At 47.2% G+C, this 13,270-nt stretch overlaps 1 protein-coding gene across 1 annotated transcript in view; it reads left to right on the forward strand.

Annotated features, from left to right (window-relative positions):
- JPH2 (junctophilin 2) overlaps positions 1–13,270 on the forward strand; it is a gene marked incomplete at its 5' end in the record, with an annotated part of 63,517 nt that overhangs the window by 7,306 nt on the left and 42,941 nt on the right. The gene's annotated exons all lie outside the window — the stretch shown is intronic.

Raw genomic sequence — 13,270 nt, forward strand, 5'->3', positions numbered from 1 at the left:
CTGCTTATTTGCGATCTCTCTGTGTGTCAAATAAATAAATAAAATCTTTAAAAAAAATAATTCATTAGACCCATTTATCAATTTGCAGAGATCAGACAACTTAATGGCAATGAGCCTTCCAATTCATGGACATGGTATATATCCCTATTTATTTAGGTCTTTAATTTCACTTAGCAATCCTTTGGAGTTTTCAGTGTTTTGCACATTTTTTTTGTTGTTGGTGGTGGTGGTGAATAAAATTCACAAGTTTTAAAAATGATATTGTAAATGGGATTTTTAAATTTCATTTTTCCAATTGTTCATTGCTGGGTCATAAAAATGCAATTATTTTTGTACATTGACTTTGAATCCTTTTACACTGCCAAATTAATTGCTTAGGTTTAGTGGGATTTTTTGGTTCTTCTTTGGACTTAAAAGGAACATCTTTTAATTTAAAATTTCTTGATTGCTATTAAAAATCAAGTGTGGCAATCCTGATAGTCAGATAGGAGTGAAAACGGCATGTGGTACTTGGCACTCACGGCTTACAGTAGCTACATCCGGGTTCCAATTCCAGCCGTGCCACTTCTTCATTCTATGCATGTGGGCGCACACGTAACCTCTCTGAGCTCCTGTTTCATTTTTTCCATTAGAGATGTCAAAATCTCCAAAATATGGTTGAAACAATGAAATGAGATAATACATGAAAAAGCACTTAGCATAGTGCCTGGCACCTAGAAAGTCCTGAAATTATTCTCCTTTCTGCATTTACTTCATAGTCTAGAGGGTGAACTAATTCAGGAGGGCCTGAACCATAGCTGTTTTGGGGAGACCGTTTAAGCACAGAAACTAGCTTTTGACTTTGGAGCAGTTAACACGCTAAGACTTTGATTTGATTAGTTCTGCCTTGAGTCTTGCCAGTGTAGATGGAACTCATGCCAGGCACGATTCCATTTCGAATGTAGAATCAGCATAATTTAACCTCATCTTGAAAATCTCATGTCCCCGTTCACAGCCAGGGGGCCAGTGTGACAGCTGGCTGAGTTGCTGTCCTGACAGCTTCTTGGCTTTATCCGGGACCCCAGGGGAGGAGGTGGACCCTCAGCAAGACAGGGAAGTGGACACGATTAGTCTTTCTTCTCTGCAGACTTGCCTTCTATGTTGCATGGGTCCAACTGGCCGAATCTCTGCACACACACTCCTGTCCAAGGCCAGGCCCTTGGGATTCATCAAGCTCGCTTGTTTCCAGACTGCTAATTCTGTGTCCCCAGCAGCTGTTCCCTGGACCAGCCCTTGCTGCCACACCCTTGTGAGGAATGTTGAGTCTCATTTTCTGAGGGCCCTGGTTGAAGCTGGGGTGCAGTCTGAGCAGGACAGAGTTGTTTCCTGCCATAGACCAGAGGGCTGTCCTTGTCCCCTCCTATGCCTTCTGAAGTCAGGGCCCCAGAGTAGGTGGACAGTTAGGTCTGGTTACAGGTAAAGCATCCAGGACCCTTACTCATTGCTCTAAAACAGAGTTGGTTGACCCAGACCACCTGGCAAAATCCGTAGAATGATCCAGGGGCTGTGGGAACTCCAGAACCCACTTCCCTCCAGGCAAGTAGAGAGCACCCTGTGCCTAGAGGTATTCAAGCATATGCTGCCAACTGTCATATGGACTGTGTGGCGTCAGGGACACACACTGAGGTCTGAGAGCTGCACACAGCCTGCAAGACATGGCTCCATTTGGCATGCACAATGGTTTTATTACTTTTATCTTTTTAAGATTTATTTATTTATTTTAGAAAGAGTGAGTGAGCATGAGCATGCGGGAGGGGCTGAGGGAGAGCAAGAGACAGAATCCTCATGCAGACTCCCCGCTGAGCATGCAGCCTGACAAGGGGCTAAATCCCAGGACCCTGAGATCATGACCTGAGCCAAAGTCACAAGTCAGACACTCAACTGACTGAGCCACCCAGGCGCCCCTGTAAATTTTATTTTTAATTAAATTTGACTCCTTTATGGATACCATCTTAACAAAGTGATCAAATTTCACATCGTTATGACAGGACAACCTTACAATATAGGCCGTTGATGGGACACAGGGAGAAGGGCACAGCCCCACCATACTCTATCCCAGCTGGGAAGGTGTGGACAGCGGGCGGTGTATGCAGAGTCTCGCGGGCCATTGTCAGACTCTGGCTTTTCCTCTGAGAAGAATAAGGCCTATAAAGGTGACATGATCTAATGGATAAAGAAGATGTGGTATATATACACAATGGAATACTATGCAGCCATCAAAAGAAATGAAATCTCGCCATTTGCGACGACATGGATGGAACTAGAGGGTATTATGCTTAGCAAAATAAGTCAATCGGAGAAAGACAATTATCATATGATCTCCCCGATATGAGGAAGTGGAGATGCAACGTGGGGGGCTTGGGGGGTAGGAAAAGAATAAATGAAACAAGATGGGATCGGGAGGGGGACAAACCATAAGAGACTCTTAATCTCAAAAAAACAAACTGAGGGTTTGCCGGGGGGAGGGGGGGTGGGGAGAGGGTGGTTGGGTTATGGACATTGGGGAGGGTATGTGCTATGGTGAGTGCTGTGAAGTGTGTAAACCTGGCGATTCACAGACCTGTACCCCTGGGGCTAATAATACATTATATGTTAACAAAACAGACGGGATCTGACCTTGTTTAAAGGGATTCCCTTGGCTACTGTGTTGAGAGACTGTTTGGGGGTGAGTTGGTGGTGCAGAAAGGGGAGGAGCAGAGAAATGAATTAGTGAGTTTATTGCAATGTTACGGGTGAGCATACAGGTCTGGAGTGCCACCTTGCAGCAGTGGTAGTGGAGAGAAGGAGATAAATCCCGGGTCTGTTTCGAAGGCAGAGTCGTTAGATTTTGCTGATAGACCAGACAGGGGGAGTCAAAGGAAGAGGAGTCAAGGCTTTGGCCTAAGCCATGGAAGGATAGCATTGCCCTGACCTGAGATGGGCCAAGTGTTCGAAGAGAGAAGGTCAGGAGCTCGGTGTTCGACATTATGGGTGAGAGAATGCCTGTTTCACATGCTGTGTGCGCATGAGGGTTGTGGGTAGGCCTGAGCGTGGAAAGGGGGCCTAAATGACCAGTGGAGGGTCCTTTGAACCTAGACTCTCCTTGATTTCTTTTGCCTCCTCTACACCCAGTTATTTCTGGTTTCCAAGGCCCTCAGGATTATTGAGCTGACTCAGAGGCTGGCAAAGGGACTTCCATCCAGGCTACAGGTCCTCAGGGCTGGCGGCACCCAGGTGATTTGCTTGATGAATCCCCTGCTTATCATGTGAGCTGTGGGGTGTCATCTGAGGTAGCAGCCTCTGGATGTGGGGGTGGTGGAGCCCTGCAGGCTACGGGGACTTGTCATATACCCGCTGTAACCTGACCCTGCTCCCAGAAGCTGGTCACAAGCACTGCTAGCTCCTCTGCTTTGGGTTACCTCTCAGCGATCCTGGGAAATCAGGGACAGTGGAGCTTTGATAGGTGGCCACATTTGGGAACCCTGAGAAGGGCCTCTGCTGTCACCTCGCAGGCAAGCCAGAGAGCAAGGCATTGGGATTCAGTATCATGATTGATTAGCAATGTCTGTTGGGGTCACAGGGTGGGTAAGAGATGGCAGTTTACTTGCTGCCTTGAACTAGATGGTCTTGGAGGGCCACTCCACCTGTGACCTTCTTGGGATTGAAATGGTCTCCCTTACCCACCAAGTTGCAGTTGTCTATGAACGTGTTACACATTTGCAGATATCAGGAGGGAAAGTCTGTATTACACATGGGGTGCTGGTACCAGCTGCTACCAGTTCATAAGAGCCCATCCCTAAAATTTTCAGAAATGTTGCAAGCTGGCTGTTCGACTGTGGCCTGACTAGCCACTGTGGGTATATTTACACAATGGAACTTGGCTAGCACTACAAATTAGGGTTGTTTGTTTATTTTTCCAAAGGGCTTTTCTACTAGCATACCACTGAACATTGTGCTAATATGAAATGCCCATTTTTTTCCCTTCTTGTCCAGATTGAGGGTAACCAACCATCCTGCTTTGCCTGGGAACTGTCCTGGTTTTAGTACTGAAAGTCCTATGTCTTGGAAAACCTTTCAGTCTAAGGCAAACTGGGATGACTGGTCACCTTGCAATTCTTTCCCATGAAGCGAAGGGAGCCAGCATTTGTTGAGAATCTGAGATCTCTGCTAGAGAACCCATGTAAACCTTCTAGCAACCCTGCGAAGTAAACTTGCTATGCTTACTTTACTGACTAGAGATAGACTCAAAGAGAATGTGTCCAAGGCCATGAACTTGTACACTCAGCTGACAGTATCTGCTGAATGCCTTCTATGTGTCAGTCATTACATTGAGTGCTGCAATGCTATGGTGAGTATGGCAACCTTGGCCCCTGCCTTTAGAAGCTTGTGCTCTAACAACAGAGACCAGCATTGGACAGCTAATTATAAGTGGGATAAGATATTCGAAGGGAAAGTAGAAGAGTGTATGGGGGTAACAGGAACCTGATTTGGTCTAGTAATCACGGAAGGCTTCCTTGAGGAAGTGGTGTTGAGGCTAAGATCTGAAGGATGGACAGGGCATAGCTAGGTAACAGGAACCACACTGTGCCTGGCAAAAGGAACTAGTACAAAGGCTCGGAGGTGAGCACAACAAAAGGCTGTGTTCAAGAAAAGGCAGGAGCACAGAGACTGAGAAAAAGCAGAGTCAGTGAGGCTGGAAGGTTGGCAGGGCCCAGATATTGAGGGCTTTGTGGGTCACAGTGCAGGGTTTGACTTCATCCTTATGGTAGGTATTGCTGGACACCTCAGATACCACTCCAGAGCAGCATCCTCCTTCTCCCCACCTGCTGCCAGGAGCGCTGGTTGCTGATGGCTCGTAGTGAAGGCACTGTCGTCTGTCAAAAAGAGTTGCCCACCTCTGTTGGCAACACATAGCTAATGAGTGCTTCATACAGGAGTTCAAAGACCCAGCCTCCTTGCGCAACCCTGAAGGACCCTCGCAGCTCCAGAGCTCCCCAATGGGATCAGTGGAAGCCTTGGTTTCAACAGTTCAGCTTCTGCTTTTGAATCCTGCTTCCCGATAGGTCATTCCAAGAGCATTCCCCCCAAATCATTCACATACAATCTTCACTTGAGGACCCACGACAATCCTCGAGGCACTCAGAAGCCACTGCAGGGTTTTAGACGGTGTCACCTGGTCAGATCTACATCTTATTAAGGAGATGACTCTGGCAGCAGCAAAGGGTAGACTGAAGCATCAGGGGAGGTGAGAGACCAGGGAAGATGCAGCTGTGGTAAATCAGGGAGAACTGGTGCAGACTGGACCAGATGGATGAGGAGGAGATAAAGAGAAGCAGGGGAAATGAAAGCAAAATTCAGAGTCAGGCCCGTGTGTTTCCAAAGCCCAAACCATTTCCATTATTCTGTTGCCCACAAAGACACGTCAGGCCTGGCTTGCTTTCTCAGTGACCCTGGGTCCATGGTCTTTATCAAGGTGGGGTAGAGCCAAGCTGGGGTGGGTGCCCTATTCTCAGGATCATCTCCATAGTTATCTGTGGCATATGGGCCTGGCATTCGCCACCATGTACATTGGTTTACCTGGTCCAATTCCAGTGAGCCTGGACAAGAGCCACTGACCCCTGGACTCTCTGGTGCTCAATCCCCTACCTGCCATTCTCCATCAAACGCTGTCTGAAATCTGCTGATGACACTTCCACGGTCCTGTCCCAAGATCTTATCCTAACATCTGACCCTGTGTGAGAGAACTTAGAAAAGGGCTGGGGATGACTATTAGCAAGAATAGATGAGATGGAGATAAGATAGCTATCATAGGAGGTAAGAAGTGACAAATGTCTCAAGCAATGAGAGTATGGAGGAAGGAAGATAGCCCAGGAGGGTTTCCTAAAGGAGGTGGCTTTGAAGCTGCGCTTTGGTGGATTTGGGAAGATAAAACTGGGAGGGTGAATTGGGACTAGGTCATGGAGACACTGGGCTGTCAGGTCAGGACTTCCAGACGCAGCAGGGATGCCCTGGAGAGGAGCTAGTCATGATTCTGCTCTCTCCATCTCTGTCCAGTCCTCCAGTGACACTGATGTTCAGACTTCAGACAATCTTCTAGGAATAGGTAGATGTTCCTGGCCAGAGGGGGTGGTGTTCTTAGTGTCCATTCTGTATTCAGAGGCAGAATCCCTGATCTGGTCCACATGTCTCTTCTCTGTTTCAAACTGGACTCTGGATCTCCTAGACTTCCCTTGGGTTTCTGAAATGGTTGGCTTCCTTAGAAGGTTTGGATGAGAACTTTCAACCCTTTCAAACCAAGTCATTTAAATTCTTGGTTTCAAGTGTTCCAACTATGAAATCAGGATGATGACATCTATACTTGTTACAATTTATTTATTTTTTTTTGTCTGCAAGTAATAGAAAACCCCAAGTGAACTAAACAAGCACTTTCTATAGAAATATAATGTGGGCTACATAGGCAATTTAAACTTTGCTAGTGAAATTAGTTTTAATAATATATTTTATTTAACCCATTACCCAAAATATTATCATCTCTACATGTAATCAATATATAGTTATTAGTGAGATATTTTACATTTTGGGGGGGGGTACTAATTCTTTACAGTCTGGTGCTCAATAACCACGTTTGTCTAGTGGCTACCATATTGGACAGCATAGACGAAAGCAATAAGGATATTTATGATCTCATGTAAAGAAGAATCCAGAGGCAGGGCAGTCTCAGGACTGGTTGACTTGGAGGTTCAACAGTGCCAATAAGGGCCCAGGTTCCTGCTACATTTTGCTCTGCAATCCACAGTGTCAGCTCTGTTCTCAGTAGCTCCCCTCCTGGTACCGAGTCGGCTACCGTAGCTCAGGGGTCATCTCCACAGGCGGCAACGGCCAGCAGCAGAAAACTATGTTTCTGCATGTTTCTCTCTATAAGAACTAGGAGCTCTTTTCTGCTTCCCCTCTGGTCTCAATGCTGGATTCCATCAAATGCTCACGTTGAATGCAATCACTGGCAAGATGGGTAGACAGGAAGTCTGGCTGAGAGCAGTCGGGATCTACTCCTGCATAGGGAGTCTTTCTCTGAGGCCCAGGGAGGAGAGCTGGGCCTCAGGACAGAATGAGGTTCCATCAGCAAAGGAACAGTCTCCAGCTGGGTAACCACCAGGATCTGCACAACACCCGCTAGGCACAGCAGGTTGCAGGTTTGACCAAAGGAACGGAGCCCGCTGGTTAACTGGAGGTCAGCGGAGAGGTTTTACAGCTCTTACCCAAGCTGCATATCAGAATCATCAGAGGCACTTTATAAAAACTCAGTGTCCACATCAATTAAGTCATACTCTCTGGCCAGGAAGGTGGATCTTGTGCTATAGATGTGGCCTCCAGAAGCTCCTCTGGCGTGTGGTTTAGAGGGTGTGGAGGCAGACCTCAGTGATGAACAGACTTCCCAAATTCTCTTCCTCCCAAGGACAGACACTGTAAGGCCTCCTGAGTCAGAGAAGGGGCCAAGTCAGCCGAGCCTGGGCATCCCAGGGCAGAGGCCTGCTTTCCGACAAACAAGCAGACCAAGGCGGAAAATCAAAGCTAGTCTCCTTCTCTCCCTCTCAGCTCTTCTGTCCTCCCTGGCTTCTTTTCATCTCTCCAGTTAATCCTTTCTGGGCCAGCTTCTCTGAGCAAAGATTCTGGCCTGGCAAAAAGCTACCCTTTATTGAATGCTTACTATGCGCAGTGTCCTCACATATGGTTCACTTAGTCCGTGGTCGACCAGAACTCCCCCACCGGCCAAGGCACTCTGTGCCACTGCTGAGGCTGCCTCACATTTATTTCTGGTGATTAAATCTTGTCCCTCCAGCACTTGACTCCAAGTCCCTTGAGGGCAGAGGTCATGTCTATATTTTTACCACCGTGTCCTCAGCTTCTAACATCAAGAATGCAGGATCCATGGCAAATACTGAATTCAAATAAATGAATGAACAATATTAGGAAGTAGGTATCATTACCTCCATTTTAAGAAGGACCCATGGAGGCCCAGTAGACTTAAATGGTTCAGGCGTGTTCCAGAACTATTTGGTGTCAGAGTGAAGGTTAAAACCCAGGTTATTCTATACTAAACTGCAGGGAGAAGGTGATATTCGGGTTTTATTAAATTTAGGGGACTGGTATGAGGGACAGAACTGTATTTACCAAGGTCATGGCCTTCTCCTGACTTTTGCTATGCACCCCAATAATTCCCGGGGTTTGGGCTAATACTAGACCTGAACACATTGGCAGTTGCTTCCAGTCACTACACATGTACCACATGCTGAGTCATGAGGGAAGAAAGAAAGTGTGGTTCCTGCCTCTGGAAGAACGGGTGGGTGTCACTGAGGAGAAGATACAGATTCATCAGATATTTACTGTGGGATTCTTTGGGCCTGGGAACTGGGCTAGATGCCGGAATCATAGCAGGAGTAAGCTGGACATGGCTCCCTCCCTCTTGGAAGTCAAAGTCCAGTGGGAAAGGCTTATGGTGAAGAGATGATCTTAGTAATTATTTAACTGCAATTGGGAGAAGTGCCAAGAAGAAGTATGGGGCGACATGACATCATGTAGCAGTACTCAGGGGGTAGGGCTCAAGAAATCCTCCTAGATGAAGTCACATTTAAGCTGAAACATCAATAGAATTTGGCTAAGAGAAGAGAGAAGATTCTGAGAAAGGGGGGGGGGGTATGTGCAAAAGTCCTGAGGTAGAAAGGCAAGTGTGACCGGAGAGCTGTTTAAGATGAGTCAGGACAGGTGGTCAGGGGCAGCCATACCAGGCCTTGTGGCCTGCTGAGAATCTTTCCCCTCACCCTGAAGGCAGTGGGAAGTCCCATTTTGCCTATAATGCCAAGTGAGGGGGCCAGCTCAGAGGTTATCAGGAGGCACTTCCTTCCACAGAAAGCTCCTCTCAGCCAGATGGCTGTGGGCGAGGTCCTCCTGCTCCCTCTCTTCGGATGCGGATGCATTCTTCCTGTCCCCAGGGAGAGCTGCCCTGTCTTAGAGAGAGTCAGGCTGGGGATGGCCCCAGCACTTGGCTTTTCCCCCTTCCCAGGGCCCCATCACTCCCAGCCTCCCCTGGGTGTCTGTGCCTCTTGCCACTTGCTTGTAAGTTTCCTAATATAGCCTGGCTGTTTCCTCCCCAACTGGTAGCCAAGAGCCACTCTCCTGTTGCAATCTCAATTTTTCTTGGGCTTAAAGGGACCATGTCAGCCCATCTCATGCCAACTTTAAGCTAAAGGTAGATTGGCTGATTTAATTTCACAAACTTGTCCAACCCAGAGATTAGATGTTTTGCCATCTTCTCTGCTCTACTCTAGTTCACTTTTCCCTTTCGTAGATCTTTTTTTCCTTCTTTCTTCTGAGCACAGTGGAAGGAGCACAGCTAAACACGGATGTGAGTTTTGGTATATATTTACTAGCTGTGCTGCCTTGGGGTGAGTCTTAGAGGAACCACTAAATACCTCTCTAGGAGCGAGCCATGCAGATTTCTGGAGGAAGAACATTCCAGGCGGAGGATGCAGAAAACAGGCCATGGCTAGTGTGTGGGAGGAACAACAAGGAGGCCTTTGTGGCTACAGTGGAGTGAGGGAAAGGGAAGTGAGGGGAAGTGAGGACAGAGGAGTGATGGGGGATGAGATCAGTAGGGTCTGTGGGTCACTAAGGACTTCAGCTTTTCCTCTGAATGAGAAGAGGCAGAGCAGTGTCATGATGGTGACTTTATTACATTTGAACAGAATCCCCATGATCGGCGTGTTAGGAATGGATAGAGGAGCACAGGGCAGAAACAGACCAGCGTGGCCACCATCATGAAAATCCCGGTGAGAGACAAGGGTGACTTGGGCTACCATCTAGTAGCAGGGGGGGTGGTGAGAACTGACTGGATTTCAGACGCACTGGGAGAGGAGAGTTGACAGGATTTTCTGACGGGTATTTGCAGAATACTGTGCTGGGGTGTTGGTGATATTTTTTCCTCCTTAAAAGTTAATTAACTAATTAATGAATTATTAAATCAAGGTATAGTTTCCATGCAATAAAATGCATGTCAAGTGTACAGTCTTGACAAATGTATTTACCTGTGTAACCACCAGCACCATCAAGGTAGAGAACATTTCTATCAATTCAGAAAGTTCCCGTATGTCCCTTGCAAGTGGATCCCTCCTGCCCGCAGCCCCAGTAACCACAGATCTGCTTTCTGTCATTCTGCATCATCAGCTTTTTTCCAGGCTTTGAAGTAATCGGAATCACACAGTCTGTATTCTTTCATCTCTGGTTTATTCACGTAGCGTGTTTTCGAGAACCATGCCCTATAATCAGTAGTCTGTTCCTTTTTACTGCTGACTGGTACTCTACTGTGAGCCTGACAACCTGTCCATCCATTTAGCAATTTGCCAGCTGATGGACATTTGGGTTGTTTTCCTTTGTTGTTGTTGTTGTTGTCTCCCTGAACCCTAACAAGTGGGTATTATTTTTCCATTTTCCTGATAAGCAAATTGAGAATCAGGAGAAGTAACTTGATCGAGATTCTCCAGATTAGATGATGTGTGAGATCAGTTTATCCCAGGCTTCTCATCTCTATCTGTCCTTCTGCCTCCCATACAATGTGACCACACGGGAATGAGCTTGGAAATGGGAACACATTAGTCTTCCCTCTATCCATCTCCCAGTTTGATCATCCCCTGCACCACCATGCTCTCATTTCTCTATTCTCTGCACCTGCCACACACACCCATTTGAATTGGTTTCAAACCCAGTTCTGCTCCTTCCTTACTGGGTGACTTTGGGCAAGTCACATAACCTCTCTGAACCACTCCACCTGTGAAGTGGAGATCATATTTATATCTACCTCTGAGATCATGCCCAGTGATAGCTCCTTTCTCTGTCTCTCTCCACTTCTCTTTGGCCCTTTCACAGTTCATATTCTATGGTCTTGGTTTCTCATGGCAGTCGCTGAAGGGAATTCTGCCATCCCTCTCACTGATGGCTGCTTCTGCCTGCTGTACAGAGAGGCTGCAAGAACTGGGGAACTTCCCCCAACAAATTAAACTAGAATTTCTTGTGGTGAGGCCTGGAAATTGATTTTTTAAAAAGATTTTATTTATTTGAGAGAGAGAGAGAGAGATCACAGTAGACAAAGAGGCAGGCGGGGGGGGGGGAAGTAGGCTCCCTGCTGAGCAGAGAGCCCGATGTGGGGCTCGATCCCAGAACCCTGAGATCATGACCTGAGCCGAAGGCATAGGCTTAACCCACTGAGCCACCCAGGTGCCCCCGGAAATTGATTTTTTTAAGAGCTTCTGAAGAGCCAGGATAGAGAACTGTGGACTCAGAGCATGAGCTTTGGGCATCAGACAGACTTGGATTTGGATTCTGCTTCCTTGGTCAAGTCACTTAACCTTTCAGATCACCGTCTTCCTCTTCTGTAAATAAGCATCGTCACGGGACCCACCTTTCAATGAGCCCTGGGCACTATATGTGACTCTTAATGGGGTCTCTTCATGCAGAAGGGTCTGGGGGAGGGAGAGGACTGGAGGCCTGAGCTGGAACAGCCTGTGCTGGGAGGGACCGGGCAGTGTTGAGTCACATGGACACACTGTCCTCCACCTGCAAAGTCACGGTGCCCGATTCCTAGAAGGCCAGCATCTCAAAGTTAGGCCAAACTTTAGAGAGCTTCACATCCAACACAGTCATTGACAGACAGGGCAATTAAGGCCTTAAGAAGGGAAGAGAGTGGCCCAAGGTCACATAATGAGATGCAGTTTCCAGACAAGTTCAGCCAATCAATCAGCAAATATTTATGGAGCACCCTTATGCGCCAGGCCCTATTCAGACTACTGGGGCTGCATGAGAGACCAAAACAGGAAAGATCCCTGCCCTCATGGAGCTTTTCTATTCTAGTGGGTAGAGAAAAGCAATAAATATAATAATTATGTCATAGGATATATTAGAAAAGGATACATACTATAGAAAACAGAAGTAGTTTGGGGATACCTGGGTGCTTATGGAAGTGCAAGCAGATCTGGAGGAAAAGAGTTCCAAGCAGGGGGAACAGTCAGTGCAAAGGCCAGAAAGCACACCTGTTGGGCTGAGCTTAGGAATCTCTTTCCTGGCTCACTGTTTCAATTCCCTACCCACCCTGGGCATTTGCTGGGAAGAAGGCCACCTGGGTTTTTTTGTTAACCAAGGTAAAGTAGGAGATTGTGTTCAAAACAGAGGCTCTGAATTTCCTCCCTTAATTCAGTGAACATTATGGCAGGCACTGTTCTACCTTCCGTAGGCATGAAGACGAAGGCAGGGACCTGGCTTTCAGTGGACTACTTACATAGACTCCCTCCCAGGAGCTCATGTGCTCACGCTAATGGACACACAGGGCCTCCATTGGGGATATCTCCTTGTACATACCACTATCCTACACACACCCATGGTCTCACACAGCCTCAGCTTCCCTAATGCCCATAACCTCATACACTCAGCTCCAAGTGCTACATATTACTCTGTGCTTTAACACTGAGACAGCCTTGCACACCCAGAACCTCCCACACACCCATAATGTCATCTCCAGGAACCTGGGCACTTACCCCACTGTGTACACACTGCATTGCACACTCTGATCTCATACAGTCAAAAGATACTGACGTGCATGTCCTTAAAGTCTTCTATACACATGGCCTTGCACAGATACACACTCTCTCGTGCTTTCCAACGGAGTCCCATGCTCTCCAGCATACTCTGCGAATTCACTGTCTTATCCTTTCATGAGCTTGAACATGCACGTCAACTTGCACAATAGGATGACTATGCACGTGCATTTAACCTCATATACCAACAGATGTGCCTGCTCACACAACTCCATCCTCTTTGAATTTCTAATGGTTTTGCACCCTCACTCAACTTTCCCTCTCCTTATATACTCAAGACCTCAAATACTCTCATGACCTTGTTACATCCCATTATGTCACACTCACGTGATCTCAGTCACCCTCTGTGCACACACTGCCTCGCACACTCATGATTCAGCACGTTCCACTACTTTGCATACTCCCACACAGGCACATATTGCCATTACCCCACAAACTGCCTTGCCCACTCACTCTTTTGCATGTTCAGTCTCTCTTGTGTGTTTCAAAATCTGTGCGCTCATTCCAATTCACACTCGCTGAACCTCGGCTGCTTGGACAACTTCACACTTTGAAACTGACTCACCCGTGCTGTGAATTGTGTATGACTGATGATTCACAGACCTGTACCCCTG

This window comes from Martes martes (genome assembly GCF_963455335.1).
Source record: "Martes martes genome assembly, chromosome: 9".
Lineage (NCBI taxonomy): Eukaryota > Metazoa > Chordata > Mammalia > Carnivora > Mustelidae > Martes > Martes martes.